The 22,289-nt window shown below is 46.6% G+C and overlaps 1 protein-coding gene across 5 annotated transcripts in view; it reads left to right on the top strand.

The window, feature by feature from the left end:
- LOC132407434 (serine/threonine-protein kinase Nek6-like) overlaps positions 1 to 22,289 on the top strand; it is a 151,238-nt gene that overhangs the window by 78,339 nt on the left and 50,610 nt on the right. The window lies entirely within an intron of this gene.

Raw genomic sequence — 22,289 nt, 5'->3', positions numbered from 1 at the left:
GCACAGGGATGTGGGTTGCTGGGACTGGCCTGGAATTTTAGTTACCCATAACACAAGGGATTCTGCAGATGTTGGAAATCTTGACCAGCACACATCTACGGAGTGGAACAAGCAGTCCATGTTTCGGGCCAAGACTCTCCATCAGGACTGGAAAGGAAGTGGGCAGAAGCCAGAACAAGAAGGTGGGGAGAAGGGGAAGTATACAAGATGGCAGGTACAGGCAAAGCCAGGGGGCTGGGTAGGAGAGGGGGATGAAGTGAAAAGCCGGGAAATGATAGATGGTAGATGTAAAGGGCTGATGAAGAAGGATTCTGATAGGTGAATGGACCATGGAAGTTAGAGGAGAGGAGGTTCTCTTCTTGAAGGGTCTCGGCCCAAAATGTTGACTGTTCATTCATTTCCATAGATGCTGCCTGACCTGCTGAGTTCCTCCAGCATTTTGTGGGTGTTGTTTCATTATCAGTGGGTCAAAGAACAGTTCAGGGTGGACCAAACTGGTGAAGCCTGGAATCATTTGTGGGTTGTTAAACACTAACAATAGACACTGCTAAGCCCAGTTGAGCTTCAAAATCAAAGTTGAGTTTATTATCGTCTGCACAAGTCCATGTATGCACAGGTGCAATGAGAACCTCACTTGCAGCAGCATTGCAGGCAACATTCCCTCTGTATTTTCTTAGAGCTGTGCAGACCAACCATTCCCCGAGCAGGAAACTTCCTTGCGGCCCAAAAACTGCATGGCACTTCAAAGTTAACATTATAAAAAATAAAATTCCAGCTGCACTGCAGCAAAGGCTATGTGCGTGGGAGCATTTTAGTTATCACGTGGCCGTGTACCCGTGCAGCTTAGAGGCATCAGTGATCATCAGACTGACTTACTGCCCACTACGCCATTGGCGTTTAGGGCAGCAATGAAGGTCCTCCATCTCTGGTATTGTTCAGGGCTTCCTTCATCATGTCAGTAACTTCCTCTTGGTTTTCACTGCTGTCAGTCATGCAAGTCCCAGGTAGAGACTCAGGTATACTGTCACACTCAGATGTAGAAGGATTCTTCATTGCTGTTTCCATAACGATTTTCTTTTACCGGCCAAGGAAGTTAGCCCTGAGCTGAACCCCTGAACCTGAGAACCGTACATTGTGTCAGAGACACAGGATAAACATAAATTATAGATGATTTTTAAAAGAAAGAATTAGAATTTAAAAAGTTGATTTTAATGTAAAGTGATCGAAATAGTCACAGTGTTGCATTGATTGGACTTCTGTTGATTGCTTTTACGAACTGAATGGTTGAAGGGAAGAAGCTGTTCATGAACCTGGCAGTGTGGGATTTTAGGCTTCTGTACCTCCTGCCCGATGGGAGCTGTGAGAAGATGGCACGGCCCAGATGGTGGGGATCTTTGATGATGGATGTTGCCTTTTTGAGGCAGTGCCACCTGTAGACACCACCGATGGTGGGGAGAGGTGTGCTTGTGATGTACTGGGCAAAGTTCACTCCTCTCTGCAGCTTCCTATGTTCTTGTGCATTTGAATTATGAATTTTGTTTCATTATAATTTCAAGTTTATTGTCATGGGCATATAGAGTGAAGATATAAATGCTACGAAATAAGATTTCTGCAGCAGCAGCACAGTTCATTACAAATATGACAAGCATAGGTTAACATAAACTTAAATTAACATAAATTATACATAACTTACAACAAAATCAACATAATGATACTAGTTGAGAGAGAGAAAAAGAAATATGGCTTGAGGTAGTATTAGGATTTTTCAGGCTGGTTGAAGAATCTGATGCAGTGGGGAAGAATTTGTTGTTGAACCTTGGGCTGTGGCTCCTGTACCTCCTGATGGCAGCATCGAGAAGGGGTCATGGTCCGATGTTGTGGGTCCCTGATGATGGATGTTGCCTTCCTGACGTTTCACGGCCGTCATTTGTGGTCTTAACTCTTTAATACCATAAAACCATAAGATAAAGGAGCAGAATTAGGCCACTTGGCCCGTTGAGCCAGATCCACCATTTCGTCACGGCTGATCCATTATCCTCTCAGCCCCAATCTCCTGCCTTCTCCCCGTATCGCTTCATGCCCTGAACAATCAAAATATATCAACCTCTGCTTTAAATACACCCAGTGAGCAAGGCAACAGCAGCTTAAATAACCACGTGTAACAACAGTGGCGACGAGCATCTCTGAGTGCACAACACTTCTTAACCTTGAAGTGGATGGGCTCCAGCAGCAGAAGATCACTCCGGGTTCCGCTCCTGTACCTAATAATGTGGCCGCTGATAATTCTGATTCTGATTCTAATTTTGATTCAGAACCTACCGAACTGTGGTGGTCTGGACTTAAAACTACAAGGATGACCTGAGTTACAGGGAAAGATTGGATAAGTTAGGGCTTTATTCCTCCGGAGTGGAGGAGAATAAGGGGAGATTTGATAGAGGTATACAGTAACTCAAATACCCAGATGTTACAACTGTGAAATGCAGAAGGGCATCTCTGAATGCACAACATGTTGAACCTTGAAGTGGATCGTTGAAGTCTACAGCAGCAGAAGACCATGAATATACATTCTATCGCCACTTTATTGATAAGGCTAGCTGAGAGTACTATCTATACAACGAGGTGTAAATATCGCCAGCAACGTGTACTTATCCAAACACATGGACGTAGACACCCACACAACCTATAGACTCACTTTCAAGGATTCAGCAACTTATATTCTCAGCATTATTAATTTATTTATTCATGCACAATTTGCCTTCTGTATATTGGTTGTTTGTCAGTCTTTGCTTATGTGTACTTTTTCATAAATTCATTGTATTTCACAGGGAGATCCCACTTGTTCTGGTGGACTTATCCTTGCAAGCAGAACAAGTGCTACATCTGTCCCTACATCTCTTCCATAACTACCACCCAGAGCCCTAAACAGTCCTACTAGGTGAGGTGACACCTCACTTGTGAGTCTGGTGGGATTATTTACTGTGTTCGGTGCTCCTGACATGGCTTCCCGACGTAGATTAGGAGACTGCTTCACTGAACACCGATGCTCCGTCCCCCAGAACAAGTAGGATCTCCCAGTGGCCACCCATTTTAATCCTACTCCCCATTCCCATTCCGATATGTCCACTGTCGTGATGAGGCCACACTTAGGTTGGAGAAACAATGCCTTATACTCTGCTCGGGTAGCCTCCAACCTGATAGCATGCATCGATTTCTCAAACTTCCAGTTCTGCCCCCCCCCCCCAACCCTTCCCCCTTCTCCATTTCCCATCCCCTTTTCCTTCTCTCACCTCATCTCACCAATCAACTTCCCTGCTCTTTACTTCATCCCTCCCTCTTCAGGTTTCACCTAGCACCTAGTGGTTCTCTTTTCTCCCCCCACCTTTTAAATCAACGCCTTAGCTTTTTCTCCCCCAGTCCTGCCAAGGGTTTCGGCCCAAAACATCGACTGTACTTTTTCCCATAGATGTTGCCTGGCCTGCTGCGTCCCACCAGCATTTAGTGCGCGTTGCTTGGACTTCGTGCAAGCTGTTTCTGCTAGTCAGCAGCACAAAGCATTTTAACCGCATTTACATCGAGAGTTTCAGGAAGGCCCAACTCTCTCTATAAATAATTCAGATTCCTTGTTTGCTACATCTGGATGTGAAATACATGACGGCCAGCTTGACATTTCTTTGGACACAATCACAAATTATTTTCTCTTTCTCTGAAACACTGGGTCCCCACAGGCTTAACATGTATGTGTATCTTTAAAGCAAAGAATGTGTATCTGTTGTGAGCAAGGAAAGGAGAGGGTGAAGGATGAAGAACAGATCTTCCTCGCCTCTCCCCTCTGTGGGAATACCAGAGGGCATGCATTGAAGGTATGAGGGGCTAGGTTCAAAGGGGATGTGAGGGGAAAGTTTTTTACTCAGAGTGGTGGATGCCTGGAATGCGCTGCCTTGTACAGTAATAGAGGCAAATACATCAGAGGCTTTTAAGAGATGCTTAGATAGGCAGATGAATATGAGGAAGATGGAGGGATATGGACATAGGGATTAGATTTTTAAATTTTACTTTTTAGCTGGTTTGGCACAGCTTTGTGGGCTGAAGGGCCTGTTCCTGTGCTGGACTGTTCTAAGTTCTATGTGGACACTGTCTGTACCTCTCACTGCCTTGGTAAAACAGACTGCATAATCAACATCCAAACATCCTCTCTTCTCCCCTCTCCTACTGGGCAGAAGGTACAAAAGCTTGAAAGCACGAACCACCAGGCTCAAGGACAGCTTCTACCTCACTGTTATAGGACTGTTGAATGCTTGGAGTGGAATTGGTTTATTATTTTCACATGTGCCACGATACAATGAAAACCTCGAGAAACTAACTTTAAGATTAACTTTGCTTTACTCGTCACATTAACTTTACTTGTCACATGTAAATTGAAGCTTACCGTGAAAAGTGTCACTTTGTGTCAATGATCAACACAGTCCAAGGATGTACTGGGGGCAAACCGCAAGTGTCACCACGCTCCCAGTGCCGACACAGCATGGCCATAACTCCCTAGCCCTAACCCGTACACCTTTGGAATGCGGGAGGAAACCCGAGCACCTGGCGGAAACCCATGTGTTCACAGAGAGAACATACAACTCTTTGCAGACAGCAGCGGGAATTGAGCCCCTGTTGTTGGTGCTGTGAAGTCTTATGCTAGTCGCTATGCTGTTTTGCATAATTTTCATACAAATCAAGTCATTCATCATCACCGTTATGTGCCATGTTGTATGACGTGGGCGATCGTGGTCTCATGACCAGGATTGTTCTTGGGAAAAATCATCTTATAGGAAGGAGACATCAATGTTCATGTCATCAGATTGGAGGCTACCCAGTTGGAATATCAAATGTTGTTCCTCTACCTGAGTACCTTTGCACAGTATTGTACTTTGATAGTAAACGTACTTTGAGCTTTGAACTTCCGCTGAACTCATTGATGCCAAACAAGTTGTCCAGCTGAGCTGATCCCATTTGCCCGATATATATCCCTCTAAGCAAGGGGTTCCTAACCTTCTTCTATGAAATAGACCAATACCAATTGGCAAGGTGCCCATGAACTCCAGCTTGGGCACTCCTGCTCGACACATTTCCTATCTATGTACTGATCCAAATCACCCCTTTAGAACAGAGATAAGGAGCAATTTCTTGAGCCAGAGGGTAGTGAATCTGTGGAATTCATTGCCACAGATGGCTGTGGAGGCCAAGTCATAGGGTGTATTTAAAACAGAGGTTGATAGGTTCTTGATTAGTCAGGATGTCTAAGGTTATGGGGAGAAGGCAGGAAAATAAATTAGCCATGATGGAGTGGTGGACCAGACTCAGAGGGCTGAATAGCCTAGTTTGTTCCTATGTCCTATGGTCATAAAGACTATAGCCATTAATGTAATAAGTTAATTTAATCACTGTAAGTTACCCCCCCCCCCCCCCCGTATGTAGGCAAGTGGTAGAATTGGGGGTAGTTGATGGGAACTCAGGTAGGATGTGTAGGGGTAACTTCTAGTGGGTGGTTGATGGTCAATAAGCCAAAGGGCTTTTTTCCAAGTAGTATCTCTCTGTGACTCAACAACTCATCTCCTCCATCGCCCTGCGTCCCGCGGCCCTGGTCTTTCAAAAATTTTATCCACATCTTCTTCAATTATTTCTAATAATCTACTGAGGTGCTCATATAGATTTTAAATATCACAAGAGAGTAAAGGTTTCTGCATATTTTTTTGTTCTACCTGCCCTTGCTCTGCTGACGCACAGTAGCATTGTGGTCAGCTCAATGCTTTACAGAAAATTGGGCGTTCAATTCCTGCCACCGTCTGTAAGGAGTTTGTACTTTCTCCCCATGACCACATAGATTTCCTCCTAGTGACTCCAAAGATGTACAGGTTAGGGTTCGTAAGTTGTGGGTACACTATGTTAGTGCCGGAAGTTGTGGGTGCACTACGTTAGCGCCGGAAGTTGTGGGTACACTAAGTTGTGGGTACACTAAGTTGTGGGTACACTACGTTAGCGCCGGAAGTTGTGGGTACACTACGTTAGCGCCGGAAGTTGTGGGTACACTACGTTAGCGCCGGAAGTTGTGGTGACACTAAGTTGTGGGTACACTACGTTAGCGCCAGAAGTTGTGGTGACACTAACTTGTGGGTACACTACGTTAGTGCCAGAAGTGTGGTGACACTAAGTTGTGGGTACACTACGTTAGCGCCGGAAGTTGTGGGTACACTAAGTTGTGGGTACACTACGTTAGCGCCGGAAGTTGTGGGTACACTACGTTAGCGCCGGAAGTTGTGGGTACACTAAGTTGTGGGTACACTACGTTAGCGCCGGAAGTTGTGGGTACACTACGTTAGCGCCGGAAGTTGTGGTGACACTAAGTTGTGGGTACACTACGTTAGTGCCAGAAGTTGTGGTGACACTAAGTTGTGGGTACACTACGTTAGTGCCAGAAGTGTGGTGACACTAAGTTGTGGGTACACTACGTTAGCGCCGGAAGTTGTGGGTACACTAAGTTGTGGGTACACTACGTTAGCGCCAGAAGTTGTGGGTACACTAAGTTGTGGGTACACTACGTTAGCGCCGGAAGTTGTGGGTACACTAAGTTGTGGGTACACTATGTTAGCGCCGGAAGTTGTGGGTACACTAAGTTGTGGGTACACTACATTAGCGCCGGAAGTTGTGGGTACACTATGTTAGTGCTGGAAGTTGTGGGTACACTAAGTTGTGGGTACACTACGTTAGCGCCGGAAGTTGTGGGTACACTAAGTTGTGGGTACACTACGTTAGCGCCGGAAGTTGTGGGTACACTAAGTTGTGGGTACACTACGTTAGCGCCGGAAGTTGTGGGTACACTAAGTTGTGGTGACACTAAGTTGTGGGTACACTACGTTAGCGCCGGAAGTTGTGGGTACACTAAGTTGTGGGTACACTACGTTAGCGCCGGAAGTTGTGGGTACACTAAGTTGTGGTGACACTAAGTTGTGGGTACACTAAGTTGTGGGTACACTACGTTAGCGCCGGAAGTTGTGGGTACACTACGTTAGCGCCGGAAGTTGTGGGTACACTAAGTTGTGGGTACACTACGTTAGTGCTGGAAGTTGTGAGTACACTAAGTTGTGGGTACACTACGTTAGCGCCGGAAGTTGTGGGTACACTACGTTAGCGCTGGAAGTTGTGGGTACACTAAGTTGTGGGTACACTACGTTAGTGCCGGAAGTTGTGGGTACACTAAGTTGTGGGTACACTACGTTAGTGCTGGAAGTTGTGAGTACACTAAGTTGTGGGTACACTACGTTAGCGCCGGAAGTTGTGGGTACACTACGTTAGCGCTGGAAGTTGTGGGTACACTAAGTTGTGGGTACACTACGTTAGTGCCGGAAGTTGTGGGTACACCACGTTAGCGCCGGAAGTTGTGGGTACACTAAGTTGTGGGTACACTACGTTAGCGCCGGAAGTTGTGGGTACACTAAGTTGTGGGTACTCTAATTTGTGGGTACACTACGTTGTGGGTACACTACGTTAGCGCCGGAAGTTGTGGGTACACTACGTTAGTGCTGGAAGTTGTGGGTACACTAAGTTGTGGGTACACTACGTTAGCGCCGGAAGTTGTGGGTACACTAAGTTGTGGGTACACTACGTTAGCGCTGGAAGTGTGGTGACGCTAAGTTGTGGGTACACTATGTTAGTGCCGGAAGTGTGGTGACACTAAGTTGTGGGTACACTACGTTAGTGCTGGAAGTTGTGGGTACACTAAGTTGTGGGTACACTACGTTAGCGCCGGAAGTTGTGGGTACACTAATTTGTGGGTACACTACGTTAGCGCCGGAAGTGTGGTGACACTAAGTTGTGGGTACACTACGTTAGTGCCGGAAGTTGTGGGTACACTAAGTTGTGGTGACACTAAGTTGTGGGTACACTACGTTAGTGCCGGAAGTTGTGGGTACACTACGTTAGCGCCGGAAGTGTGGTGACACTAATTTGTGGGTACACTATGTTAGTGCCGGAAGTTGTGGGTACACTACGTTGTGGGTACACTACGTTAGTGCCGGAAGTTGTGGGTACACTACGTTAGTGCCGGAAGTTGTGGGTACACTAAGTAGTGGGTACACTACGTTAGCGCCGGAAGTGTGGGTACACTAAGTTGTGGGTACACTACGTTAGTGCCGGAAGTTGTGGGTACTCTAAGTTGTGGGTACACTACGTTAGTGCCGGAAGTTGTGGGTACACTAAGTTGTGGGTACACTATGTTAGCGCCGGAAGTTGTGGGTACACTAAGTTGTGGGTACACTACATTAGCGCCGGAAGTTGTGGGTACACTACGTTAGTGCTGGAAGTTGTGGGTACACTAAGTTGTGGGTACACTACGTTAGCGCCGGAAGTTGTGGGTACACTAAGTTGTGGGTACACTACGTTAGCGCCGGAAGTTGTGGGTACACTAAGTTGTGGGTACACTACGTTAGCGCCGGAAGTTGTGGGTACACTAAGTTGTGGTGACACTAAGTTGTGGGTACACTACGTTAGTGCCGGAAGTTGTGGGTACTCTAAGTTGTGGGTACACTACGTTAGCGCCGGAAGTTGTGGGTACACTACGTTAGTGCTGGAAGTTGTGGGTACACTAAGTTGTGGGTACACTACGTTAGCGCCGGAAGTTGTGGGTACACTAAGTTGTGGGTACTCTAAGTTGTGGGTAAACTACGTTAGCACCGGAAGTGCAGTGACACTACGTTGTGGATACACTACGTTAGTGCCGGAAGTTGTGGGTACACTACGTTGTGGGTACACTACGTTAGCGCTGGAAGTTGTGGGTACTCTAAGTTGTGGGTACACTACGTTAGTGCCAGAAGTTGTGGGTACTCTAAGTTGTGGGTACACTACGTTAGTGCCAGAAGTTGTGGGTACACTACGTTAGTGCCGGAAGTTGTGGGTACTCTAAGTTGTGGGTACACTACGTTAGTGCCGGAAGTTGTGGGTACACTACGTTAGTGCTGGAAGTTGTGGGTACACTAAGTTGTGGGTACACTACGTTAGCGCCGGAAGTTGTGGGTACACTACGTTAGCGCCGGAAGTTGTGGGTACACTAAGTTGTGGGTACACTACGTTAGCGCCGGAAGTTGTGGGTACACTAAGTTGTGGGTACACTACGTTAGTGCTGGAAGTTGTGAGTACACTAAGTTGTGGGTACACTACGTTAGCGCCGGAAGTTGTGGGTACACTACGTTAGCGCTGGAAGTTGTGGGTACACTAAGTTGTGGGTACACTACGTTAGTGCCGGAAGTTGTGGGTACACTAAGTTGTGGGTACACTACGTTAGTGCTGGAAGTTGTGAGTACACTAAGTTGTGGGTACACTACGTTAGCGCCGGAAGTTGTGGGTACACTACGTTAGCGCTGGAAGTTGTGGGTACACTAAGTTGTGGGTACACTACGTTAGTGCCGGAAGTTGTGGGTACACCACGTTAGCGCCGGAAGTTGTGGGTACACTAAGTTGTGGGTACACTACGTTAGCGCCGGAAGTTGTGGGTACACTAAGTTGTGGGTACTCTAATTTGTGGGTACACTACGTTGTGGGTACACTACGTTAGCGCCGGAAGTTGTGGGTACACTACGTTAGTGCTGGAAGTTGTGGGTACACTAAGTTGTGGGTACACTACGTTAGCGCCGGAAGTTGTGGGTACACTAAGTTGTGGGTACACTACGTTAGCGCTGGAAGTGTGGTGACGCTAAGTTGTGGGTACACTATGTTAGTGCCGGAAGTGTGGTGACACTAAGTTGTGGGTACACTACGTTAGTGCTGGAAGTTGTGGGTACACTAAGTTGTGGGTACACTACGTTAGCGCCGGAAGTTGTGGGTACACTAATTTGTGGGTACACTACGTTAGCGCCGGAAGTGTGGTGACACTAAGTTGTGGGTACACTACGTTAGTGCCGGAAGTTGTGGGTACACTAAGTTGTGGTGACACTAAGTTGTGGGTACACTACGTTAGTGCCGGAAGTTGTGGGTACACTACGTTAGCGCCGGAAGTGTGGTGACACTAATTTGTGGGTACACTACGTTAGTGCCGGAAGTTGTGGGTACACTAAGTTGTGGTGACACTAAGTTGTGGGTACACTACGTTAGTGCCGGAAGTTGTGGGTACACTACGTTAGCGCCGGAAGTGTGGTGACACTAATTTGTGGGTACACTATGTTAGTGCCGGAAGTTGTGGGTACACTACGTTGTGGGTACACTACGTTAGTGCCGGAAGTTGTGGGTACACTACGTTAGTGCCGGAAGTTGTGGGTACACTAAGTAGTGGGTACACTACGTTAGCGCCGGAAGTGTGGGTACACTAAGTTGTGGGTACACTACGTTAGTGCCGGAAGTTGTGGGTACTCTAAGTTGTGGGTACACTACGTTAGCGCCGGAAGTTGTGGGTACACTAAGTTGTGGGTACACTACATTAGCGCCGGAAGTTGTGGGTACACTACGTTAGTGCTGGAAGTTGTGGGTACACTAAGTTGTGGGTACACTACGTTAGCGCCGGAAGTTGTGGGTACACTAAGTTGTGGGTACACTACGTTAGCGCCGGAAGTTGTGGGTACACTAAGTTGTGGGTACACTACGTTAGCGCCGGAAGTTGTGGGTACACTAAGTTGTGGTGACACTAAGTTGTGGGTACACTACGTTAGTGCCGGAAGTTGTGGGTACTCTAAGTTGTGGGTACACTACGTTAGCGCCGGAAGTTGTGGGTACACTACGTTAGTGCTGGAAGTTGTGGGTACACTAAGTTGTGGGTACACTACGTTAGCGCCGGAAGTTGTGGGTACACTAAGTTGTGGGTACTCTAAGTTGTGGGTAAACTACGTTAGCACCGGAAGTGCAGTGACACTACGTTGTGGATACACTACGTTAGTGCCGGAAGTTGTGGGTACACTACGTTGTGGGTACACTACGTTAGCGCTGGAAGTTGTGGGTACTCTAAGTTGTGGGTACACTACGTTAGTGCCAGAAGTTGTGGGTACTCTAAGTTGTGGGTACACTACGTTAGTGCCAGAAGTTGTGGGTACACTACGTTAGTGCCGGAAGTTGTGGGTACTCTAAGTTGTGGGTACACTACGTTAGTGCCGGAAGTTGTGGGTACACTACGTTAGTGCTGGAAGTTGTGGGTACACTAAGTTGTGGGTACACTACGTTAGCGCCGGAAGTTGTGGGTACACTACGTTAGCGCCGGAAGTTGTGGGTACACTAAGTTGTGGGTACACTACGTTAGTGCCGGAAGTTGTGGGTACACCACGTTAGCGCCGGAAGTTGTGGGTACACTAAGTTGTGGGTACACTACGTTAGCGCCGGAAGTTGTGGGTACACTAAGTTGTGGGTACACTACGTTAGCGCCGGAAGTTGTGGGTACACTACGTTAGCGCTGGAAGTTGTGGGTACACTAAGTTGTGGGTACACTACGTTAGTGCCGGAAGTTGTGGGTACACCACGTTAGCGCCGGAAGTTGTGGGTACACTAAGTTGTGGGTACACTACGTTAGCGCCGGAAGTTGTGGGTACACTAAGTTGTGGGTACTCTAATTTGTGGGTACACTACGTTGTGGGTACACTACGTTAGCGCCGGAAGTTGTGGGTACACTACGTTAGTGCTGGAAGTTGTGGGTACACTAAGTTGTGGGTACACTACGTTAGCGCCGGAAGTTGTGGGTACACTAAGTTGTGGGTACACTACGTTAGCGCTGGAAGTGTGGTGACGCTAAGTTGTGGGTACACTATGTTAGTGCCGGAAGTGTGGTGACACTAAGTTGTGGGTACACTACGTTAGTGCTGGAAGTTGTGGGTACACTAAGTTGTGGGTACACTACGTTAGCGCCGGAAGTTGTGGGTACACTAATTTGTGGGTACACTACGTTAGCGCCGGAAGTGTGGTGACACTAAGTTGTGGGTACACTACGTTAGTGCCGGAAGTTGTGGGTACACTAAGTTGTGGTGACACTAAGTTGTGGGTACACTACGTTAGTGCCGGAAGTTGTGGGTACACTACGTTAGCGCCGGAAGTGTGGTGACACTAATTTGTGGGTACACTACGTTAGTGCCGGAAGTTGTGGGTACACTAAGTTGTGGTGACACTAAGTTGTGGGTACACTACGTTAGTGCCGGAAGTTGTGGGTACACTACGTTAGCGCCGGAAGTGTGGTGACACTAATTTGTGGGTACACTATGTTAGTGCCGGAAGTTGTGGGTACACTACGTTGTGGGTACACTACGTTAGTGCCGGAAGTTGTGGGTACACTACGTTAGTGCCGGAAGTTGTGGGTACACTAAGTAGTGGGTACACTACGTTAGCGCCGGAAGTGTGGGTACACTAAGTTGTGGGTACACTACGTTAGTGCCGGAAGTTGTGGGTACTCTAAGTTGTGGGTACACTACGTTAGCGCCGGAAGTTGTGGGTACACTAAGTTGTGGGTACACTACATTAGCGCCGGAAGTTGTGGGTACACTACGTTAGCGCTGGAAGTTGTGGGTACACTAAGTTGTGGGTACACTACGTTAGTGCCGGAAGTTGTGGGTACACCACGTTAGCGCCGGAAGTTGTGGGTACACTAAGTTGTGGGTACACTACGTTAGTGCTGGAAGTTGTGAGTACACTAAGTTGTGGGTACACTACGTTAGCGCCGGAAGTTGTGGGTACACTACGTTAGCGCTGGAAGTTGTGGGTACACTAAGTTGTGGGTACACTACGTTAGTGCCGGAAGTTGTGGGTACACCACGTTAGCGCCGGAAGTTGTGGGTACACTAAGTTGTGGGTACACTACGTTAGCGCCGGAAGTTGTGGGTACACTAAGTTGTGGGTACTCTAATTTGTGGGTACACTACGTTGTGGGTACACTACGTTAGCGCCGGAAGTTGTGGGTACACTACGTTAGTGCTGGAAGTTGTGGGTACACTAAGTTGTGGGTACACTACGTTAGCGCCGGAAGTTGTGGGTACACTAAGTTGTGGGTACACTACGTTAGCGCTGGAAGTGTGGTGACGCTAAGTTGTGGGTACACTATGTTAGTGCCGGAAGTGTGGTGACACTAAGTTGTGGGTACACTACGTTAGTGCTGGAAGTTGTGGGTACACTAAGTTGTGGGTACACTACGTTAGCGCCGGAAGTTGTGGGTACACTAATTTGTGGGTACACTACGTTAGCGCCGGAAGTGTGGTGACACTAAGTTGTGGGTACACTACGTTAGTGCCGGAAGTTGTGGGTACACTAAGTTGTGGTGACACTAAGTTGTGGGTACACTACGTTAGTGCCGGAAGTTGTGGGTACACTACGTTAGCGCCGGAAGTGTGGTGACACTAATTTGTGGGTACACTATGTTAGTGCCGGAAGTTGTGGGTACACTACGTTGTGGGTACACTACGTTAGTGCCGGAAGTTGTGGGTACACTACGTTGTGGGTACACTACGTTAGTGCCGGAAGTGTGGTGACACTAAGTTGTGGGTACACTACGTTAGTGCCGGAAGTGTGGTGACTAAGTTGTGGGTACACTACGTTAGTGCCGGAAGTTGTGGGTACACTACGTTAGTGCCGGAAGTTGTGGGTACACTAAGTAGTGGGTACACTACGTTAGCGCCGGAAGTGTGGGTACACTAAGTTGTGGGTACACTACGTTAGTGCCGGAAGTTGTGGGTACTCTAAGTTGTGGGTACACTACGTTAGCGCCGGAAGTTGTGGGTACACTAAGTTGTGGGTACACTATGTTAGCGCCGGAAGTTGTGGGTACACTAAGTTGTGGGTACACTACATTAGCGCCGGAAGTTGTGGGTACACTACGTTAGTGCTGGAAGTTGTGGGTACACTAAGTTGTGGGTACACTACGTTAGCGCCGGAAGTTGTGGGTACACTAAGTTGTGGGTACACTACGTTAGCGCCGGAAGTTGTGGGTACACTAAGTTGTGGGTACACTACGTTAGCGCCGGAAGTTGTGGGTACACTAAGTTGTGGGTACACTACGTTGTGGGTACACTACGTTAGTGCCGGAAGTTGTGGGTACACTAAGTAGTGGGTACACTACGTTAGTGCCGGAAGTGTGGTGACACTAAGTTGTGGGTACACTACGTTAGTGCCGGAAGTTGTGGGTGCACTAAGTTGTGGGTACACTACGTTAGTGCCGGAAGTTGTGGGTGCACTAAGTTGTGGGTACACTACGTTAGTGCCGGAAGTGTGGTGACACTAAGTTGTGGGTACACTACGTTAGTGCCGGAAGTTGTGGGTACACTACGTTGTGGGTACACTACGTTAGTGCCAGAAGTTGTGGTGACACTAAGTTGTGGGTACACTACGTTAGTGCCGGAAGTTGTGGGTACACTACGTTGTGGGTACACTACGTTAGTGCCGGAAGTTGTGGGTACACTAAGTAGTGGGTACACTACGTTAGCGCCGGAAGTTGTGGGTACACTAAGTAGTGGGTACACTACGTTAGTGCCGGAAGTTGTGGGTACACTAAGTAGTGGGTACACTACGTTAGTGCCGGAAGTTGTGGGTACACTAAGTAGTGGGTACACTAAGTTGTGGGTACACTACGTTAGTGCCGGAAGTTGTGGGTACACTAAGTTGTGGGTACACTACGTTAGCGCCGGAAGTTGTGGGTACACTACGTTGTGGGTACACTACGTTAGCGCCGGAAGTTGTGGGTACACTAAGTTGTGGGTACACTAAGTTGTGGGTACACTACGTTAGTGCCGGAAGTTGTGGGTACACTACGTTGTGTGTACACTAAGTTGTGGTGACACTAAGTTGTGGGTACACTACGTTAGCGCCGGAAGTGTGGGTACACTACGTTGGTGCCGGAAGTTGTGGGTACACTAAGTTGTGGGTACACTACGTTAGTGCCGGAAGTTGTGGGTACACTAAGTTTTGGGTACACTACGTTAGCGCCGGAAGTTGTGGGTACACTAAGTTGTGGGTACACTACGTTGTGGGTACACTAAGTTGTGGGTACACTAAGTTGTGGGTACACTACGTTGTGGGTACACTACATTGTGGGTACACTAAGTTGTGGGTACACTACGTTAGTGCCGGAAGTTGTGGTGACACTTGCGGGCTGCTCCAGCGCAATCCTTTGATGCAAACAACACAACTCATTGTATTTTTGAAAGCTAATCTTTCAAAAATCTTTTGGTGTTGGGAAATATCAGACGGTGGCTATGATCTGCTTAACCGGTTCCTCAATGTAAACAGTAATTAAGTTGCGGAACAGAACGCTCATCAAATAACTTTGCAGGTGAAACCTCGTCCTTGTCAGGAAGAACCTGACAAACAAGTGTTAAGTGAAAGAAAAATGAAAAGTTTCCCCTTACATGATGCGTGAGTTTCATGCGTGGGAAACACAGTAACATAGCAGTTGTATCTGAGTTTGGAGTTCAGTTCTGCTGCCCTCTGTAAGGAGTCTGTATATCCTCCCCATGAACATGTGGGTCTCCTCCAGGTGCTCTGGTTTTCTCCCACTGTACCGTTTGGTAGGTTAACTGGTCAGTGTACATTCTGCCATTAGTGCCTAGGGCACCATTGAAGGCCTTCCATCTTTTGGTCATCTCTACTGTGCCCAGGAGTGGTTCAGGGTCCTCAGTTCTGCCTCTGTTGTATGGCACCAAGTTGCCTTTGGTCTCCCGTGTTTCCTCTACCCTTCTGGGGTCCAGTGAAGTGCTGGAGTTGGCCTTTCTACTCATCACATGCCCAACCCATCTCCAACGTTTCCTCGTGATGATTGTGGCCATGTCCACTTGGTGACACTGAAGGAGCAGGGCGTGGTTGGAGATCTCTCTTGGCCAGAGAGTATGGTGGATCTTCTGAGGGCTCATGGTGTGGAATGATGACGGCTTAGCAAGATTGTTCTCTGTCTAACCGGGACACAGCTCTGGTACAACTTCACCTTGATGTGGACCCTGTACTTGCTTAATCCCCATGTGTTGCTCATTGATCTGAAGACATGTCTAGCTTTGCTGGTCTGTACTAGATGACATCCTTGGTCCCACCATCCTGCCGCATTATGCTGCCAAGGTAGGTGAACCTGCCGGTGCTGGGTAATTAAACGCCATTTGCTGTGATGGGAGGAGGTGACTCTTCACTGAGGGTCACGGTCTCAGTCTTTCTCCGGCTGACTCTGAGTCAGACCTGTCCACCAAGCGTGCAGGGGGTGCTGAGTCCTCTCTTGCATGGGCTGTGTTAAATAGGAAGGTCGTTGGGCGTGTGGAGGGGGGGCTCTTTGGGTTGGAAGGGCCTGTTCCACGTTATAAATAAATACACAAATCTGGCTCAGATTCACAAACCACTGCAAACAACCCAGCTGTAATTTGAGAGATGCCATTTCGTAGATCTCATGTGCCTCTGAGTATCCACTTCTTGATTTGCCACAGGCGTTCATGCTGTGGAAGCATTGAGCTTCTCACCACTGAGACTGGACTGTGATTTCAATTCAGTCTTGCTTAAGAAAACTGTTTAGAACTCAAATCCACCCCATTGCGTTTATTACCAAATGCACACACGCACACACAATCAGAATCGCCATGAAATCAACAACACAAGGGAGTGTGCAGATGTTGGAAATCTCCAGCAATGCACACAAAATGCTGCAGGAACTCAGCAGGTCAGGCAGCATCTATGGAGAGGAATGAACCGTCAATGTTTCATGCTGAGATCCTTCTTCAGGATGTGAAACTTGACATGATTTTCTTTTTGTTTTGCAGCAGTAGTGCAGAGCAAAGGCATTAAATTGTTATAAGTTACAAAATAAATAGAGTTAAAAAGAGGTGATGACAATGGACTGTTTGGAAGTCTGGTGGCAGAGGGGAGGAGTTGCTTCCCCTCTGCCATCGAAGAGATGCCGTCGAAGATAAACGAAGAGAAAAAGTTTCGGTTACAGATTTATCCAGCGTAGTGTGGACGTAGCCTAAAAGTTGAATGTGATCTTCAGGCTCCTGTACCCCCTTGCTGATGGTAGTAACGAGAAGAGGGCATGTCCCTGACGGTGAGGGTCTTTAATGATGTTAAGGCATTTTCCGTGGCAGGGCTGACGGAGTCTACAGCCCTCTGCAGCATCTTTTGATCCTGTATATTGGAGCCTCCACACCAGACGGTGGTGTACTCAGTGAGAGTGCTCTCGAACCTAATCTATGCATACACAAGCAGACCTCTGCAGTCCGTAGATGAACGTGTGCATCCACACAATCCAGCTAGTCTTCACTGAGCAAACGTTGGAGGGCAGCACCAACCGGAGGGGTCAGCTCCCAATCCAGCATGGACGCTGTGCCACACCACCTCCAGCATCTCCTGGACAGTTGCAACAGGCAAGCCCGGGGCATGGGGCCTAGTCCTTACAACAACTGAGGCCATGCAGGTCCCCCACCATCAGTCTTCCCAGTAAACCAATGAACTGAACTTGCTGAATTCGATAGTCCCAATGTTGAATAGGATCTTGGGATCACAAGAGAAACGTCCGAGACAATCAGTCGCCTTTAGACTGCACAATGTCTTTCAGGTGCTTTCCTGTAGCAGATAGCAACATGGTCTGCAACAAGTCCAGTTCCTCCGGCTCCTCGGCCAATCCCACAGTAACTTGTAGTTCTTAATGTCCAGCATCGTCTTGCGATCACAAAAAAGATGCTTAAAAAGGACAAAATCAGCTTTGGTTGGTCCAAGAGAGGCTGCAGCGTTCAAGCACACTGCCAACTTTCCAGAGCAGACTAGAACAGCCTGATTTCGCTGCCGTGTCTTTTGGTCTCGTGGGCCAGTGCCTTTGCTTGTTGCTCAAGGTTTTCAGCATCTGCCTTCCCTCCGAGCAGCTCATTCCCTCTCACAAACTCCCACTCCCTGTGGCTGCATTGGACAGTACGGTGGCCCACCTCTCCACTGTGGAACTCTCTGCAGCCCTCTTCACGTTAGAACATGATTCAGATGTTCCTCTTTCAGAATGTGCAGGGTCAGCCTCTGAGATAACTCTAGGAAGAACCAAGACTTTGTGAAGACATCTGGGCGAGAATTGAAAGCTATAAGGATAAAGGAATAACATTGGATGTATCTTATAGACCCCGTAATGATGATAGTGATTTTACTAAACAACTCTATCAAAATATTAAAAAAGCAAGTTCAGAGGGTTATGATATGGTTATTGGTGTCTATAATTTCCTAGATATTGAGAGGGAGAACCCAGTGATATTGAGTTATTGAATGATGGCCCAATATGAATTACGGCCCAGTATATTAATGCACTAATAAGAGGGGAGGCCTGTAATAATTCTGTAATAATCTGGATAAATCTTGAATACGGAAATTGTAAAGCCTTTAGGAACAAGTGATCATAACATTGTTAGCCTTGAATATTTTTGGGAGAGTACATCAGTAAAAACCAAAGCCGTTAAATTGAATTTCAGAAAGGCGAAGTTTGTGCAGATCAGAGAGAAGCCGGAAGGAGCTGCTCGACATTGAGTCAGTTGAGGAAAGAGGGAATCAATTTAAAGAGGTAATATGTGCAGTGCAGGAAACATTCATACCCAAGGTCGGGAGAAACAATAAAATAATAGATCAACTAAATGGATGAATAAAGATATACATAAAAAATTGAAGAAAAGACAGCGATATAAGGAATACAGAAAAAAAGTAATGATGTTAACTGTAGATCAAATCAAAAGATGACGGCTATAGTCAAGAGAGAAATTCAGATTGCCAAAAGACAGGTTGAGAAGGATATTGTTGATAATTCTAAGATTAACTCTGAGATCTATTCAGTAGAAGTAAAAGAAAAGTCAAGGAGGAAGTGGAATAATAATGGGCTGTTAAATTATGTAGAGGAGGACATAGCTGACACTCTTAACCCATATTTTGCCAAAGTATTCACCTGAAAAAATGTTACGAATATGCCAGTAAGTGCAGAGAAAAGTAAGGTTGCTTTACGTGACTTAGAGATCTTAGAAAGTGAGACTTTGCTTCAGCCGAAAAGGCTGAAAGTTAATAAATCTCCAGGGTCAGACAACATATTGTACTTTCGTTGGTACTTAAAGAAGCCTGTGATTATGTATACAAACTCTGGTTCATCGGCTGCGTGAGTCTAGGGAAGACAATCTCCGGCCCTGCCAAACGTGCGAGCCCACCCGAATCCCCCTGTTTGTGTGGATGCTGTGTGATTCATTACCCTGTTACAAATAATTACCATGACAGTACACTGCAGACATTTAAATTATTTAGCTTTATAATTCTTAATTTGACTAAAGGGTTCGTTAAGCAAAAAAAGAAAATGACCCATTTTAGTGAAACAGTGCTCAAGTTGGAGTTCACGCTTTCCCCTTTGTCAATCCTCCGTCAACCTCCCCGGGCTTCATTGAATCATGGCCCCGCTCCGGGTCGAGTCCTACGACCTCTTCTCTCTGACATCTTCTCCCTTCATCTCCTGCTGAACAAACGACCCAGCTCACTCCGGTGTCAGGCACCCAACATGAAAACACACTCCCTTCATTGGACGGCTCACATTCCAAAGCCCCCGTTATCTCAAACCATCACCCAAACACTGCTTCTACAGAAAGACCATTACAATGAGAATGAAACCTTTCCCAGCATGTTACATATATTTTTCAGAAGTCATTGAAGACTAGTGATGTCCCTAAGGACTGGAAATGAGCCAATGTTGACCCAGTATATAAGAAGGGTGACTGCACTGATCCTGGTAACTATAGTCCAGTAAGGTTCATGTGGATCATAGGTAAGATAATGGAAACAATAATATAGAAAGAAATGGAAAAGCAGCTGATAAGAACAGGCATGTTAGCAGAAAGCCAGCATGGGTTCAGAAAGGGGAAATCATGTTTTACTAATATGCTGGAGTTCCATGAAGAGAAAACTAAAATTTATGATAACAATGGAGCGATTGATATCATTTACTTGGACTTTTATAAGGCTTTTGACAAGGTACCCCACAAGGGGTTAATAATCACATTACAGGAAGTAGGGATTCAGGCTAAGGTGTGCAAATGACTCAAAAACAGAAACCAATGTGTTATGGAGAGAAGATCATTTTCACTCGTAGAAGATGTTAAAAGTAAGGTTCTGCAGGGATCAGTTTTGGGGCCACTGCTATTTTTAATTTCAGATTCATTCAGATTAGTGATCTGGATAAGTGCATAACAAATAAACTGGTAATGTTTGCTGATGAAACAAAATCCGGGGAATGGGCAGATCAGGCAGTTAGAAAGGCAGTTTGAGTTAGAAAGAGCATTGTATATGAAGGATTTGGGTGTCCTGGTAAACTCGTCACTATCACATCAAGACAATGCACTGAAGCGATAAGGAAGGCTAATAGAATGCTGGGCTATATAATGCACTCAGTGGAGTTCAAATCTAGAGGGCTCGTGAGGCCACACCTTGAGTACTGTGTACGATTTTGGTCTCCATATTGTGTGAGGCATGTGAAGGCATGGAGTGTCATGGTCCAGTCTGCGGACTCCGGACTCCAGGTCCTCCGGCTGTCCCTCGTTTATAAGCACCTGATGCTCATCTTGGGGGACCGGACCGGCTCTCCATTTCGTACTGCCCTGGCTTGCATATCACATAGACAGTTAAGACACAACATCAACCCCTAAGGAGTTAGGGAGGGGACCTTCCAGCTCAAATGGAGCTCATTAAACGCTAGCAACACCATGAAGGATCGCACCCACCCTGTTCATGGACTGTCTGTCTCACTCCCATAAGGGAGGAGGCTACGTAGCATCCACACCAGGGCCACCAGACTCAAAAACAATTACTCTCCCCGAGCAGTAAGGCTGATCGGCACCTCCACCCACTAACCCACCCCATCACAACCGCCATTACCATTACTTTACCATTTCCTGTCAGTCACACAGTACTCCAGACTGGGCCTGGGCAACATCTTATACAACTTCAACATAATGTCACAACTCCTCAATTCAATATTTAAATATGTTAAAATTAATATGTTTCCCTCCCACCCTGCTTATGGACTGTTTGTCTCACTCCCATCAGGGAGGAGGCTATGTAACATTCATACCAAGACCACCAGACTCAAAAACAGTTACTTTCCCCAAATAGTGAGGCTGATCCACACCCCCACACCCCAACCACCACTACTTTATCATGTCAGTCATCTTATGTGCAGATACTCCTGTGCCTAGTGTCACTTTATAGACATACAATCAATTAATGTATATAAGCAATCTTATGTATTTATATTCATTGAGTTTTTTTATTATAATTCTGTTCTTTATTTTATTCTGTATTTTTTGGTCTGCATCAGATCTGGAGTAACAATTATTTTGTTCTCCTTTACACCTGTGTACTGGAAATGACATTAAACAATCCTGACTTTGGCCCTGAACGAAAACCACATTCCCGTATAGCCAGCAAAAAATGTTAACATGACGAATGCGTTCCGATTAGTGAGTCATAAATGTATCTGCCTCGAAGGCCAGAGCATTTTGATTTGTAGCTTTACAGGATTTTTGGAAGCAAATTAAACCATGAGAAGACACAAAGTAATGAAAAAAAAACAGCCGGGTTTATTACAGGGCAGAGATTTTCCCTTGCTGGAGTCTTTCAGAGTACAGATTTTGATACACTACCTTTGGCAACTGCAGTTTAATTGCTGCAAAGAATATTATATTTGACCAATTTCTTTATTAAAAATACTCTCTGAAATGCTAACCTTGTCATATTGACTAATGTGGTGTGTTTGCGGGCCCAGGATGATTAAATTGGAAGCCTTGTGCATTTTGCAAGAATGGGCTCATTATCAGCTGGGCCCACAGTACGCTGGATGGGTCATGAAAGAGATGGGCTTGTCATTCTTTTATGAAGAGTCAAGTTTCAAAATGAACATTTCTCAATAGAGAGTGAAGATGCAGTGGCCCATTTATTTGGGCAGGATTTTCCAATCCAATGCCAACCCACCAACTGCAGAAAGATTTCTGCAAGCCGGATACTGGACGGCTGTCAGGGTCAAACCAAGGGCCGCACAGTAACGCAGCAATTAACGTAACACATAACGGGAGCTGTAGGGTTGTTTGTCAGTTCCTGCCACTGTCCATAAGGAGCTTGTACGTTCTCCCTGTGGGTTTCCTTTGGGTGCTCCGGTTTCCTCCCACATTCCAATGACGTATGGGTTAGGATTAGTAAGTTGCAGACATGCTACACTCCGTGACCTTTTTATCAGGTCCAGGAATAGAATCCAGCACGGTCTTCTGCTGCTGGAGCCTTCCATTTCAATGTTCGACGTGTTGTGCATTCAGAGATGCTCTTCTGCACACCACTGT

Source organism: Hypanus sabinus, chromosome 18 (genome assembly GCF_030144855.1).
Source record: "Hypanus sabinus isolate sHypSab1 chromosome 18, sHypSab1.hap1, whole genome shotgun sequence".
Classification (NCBI taxonomy): domain Eukaryota; kingdom Metazoa; phylum Chordata; class Chondrichthyes; order Myliobatiformes; family Dasyatidae; genus Hypanus; species Hypanus sabinus.
This window is presented reverse-complemented; position numbering and strand designations above follow the sequence as displayed.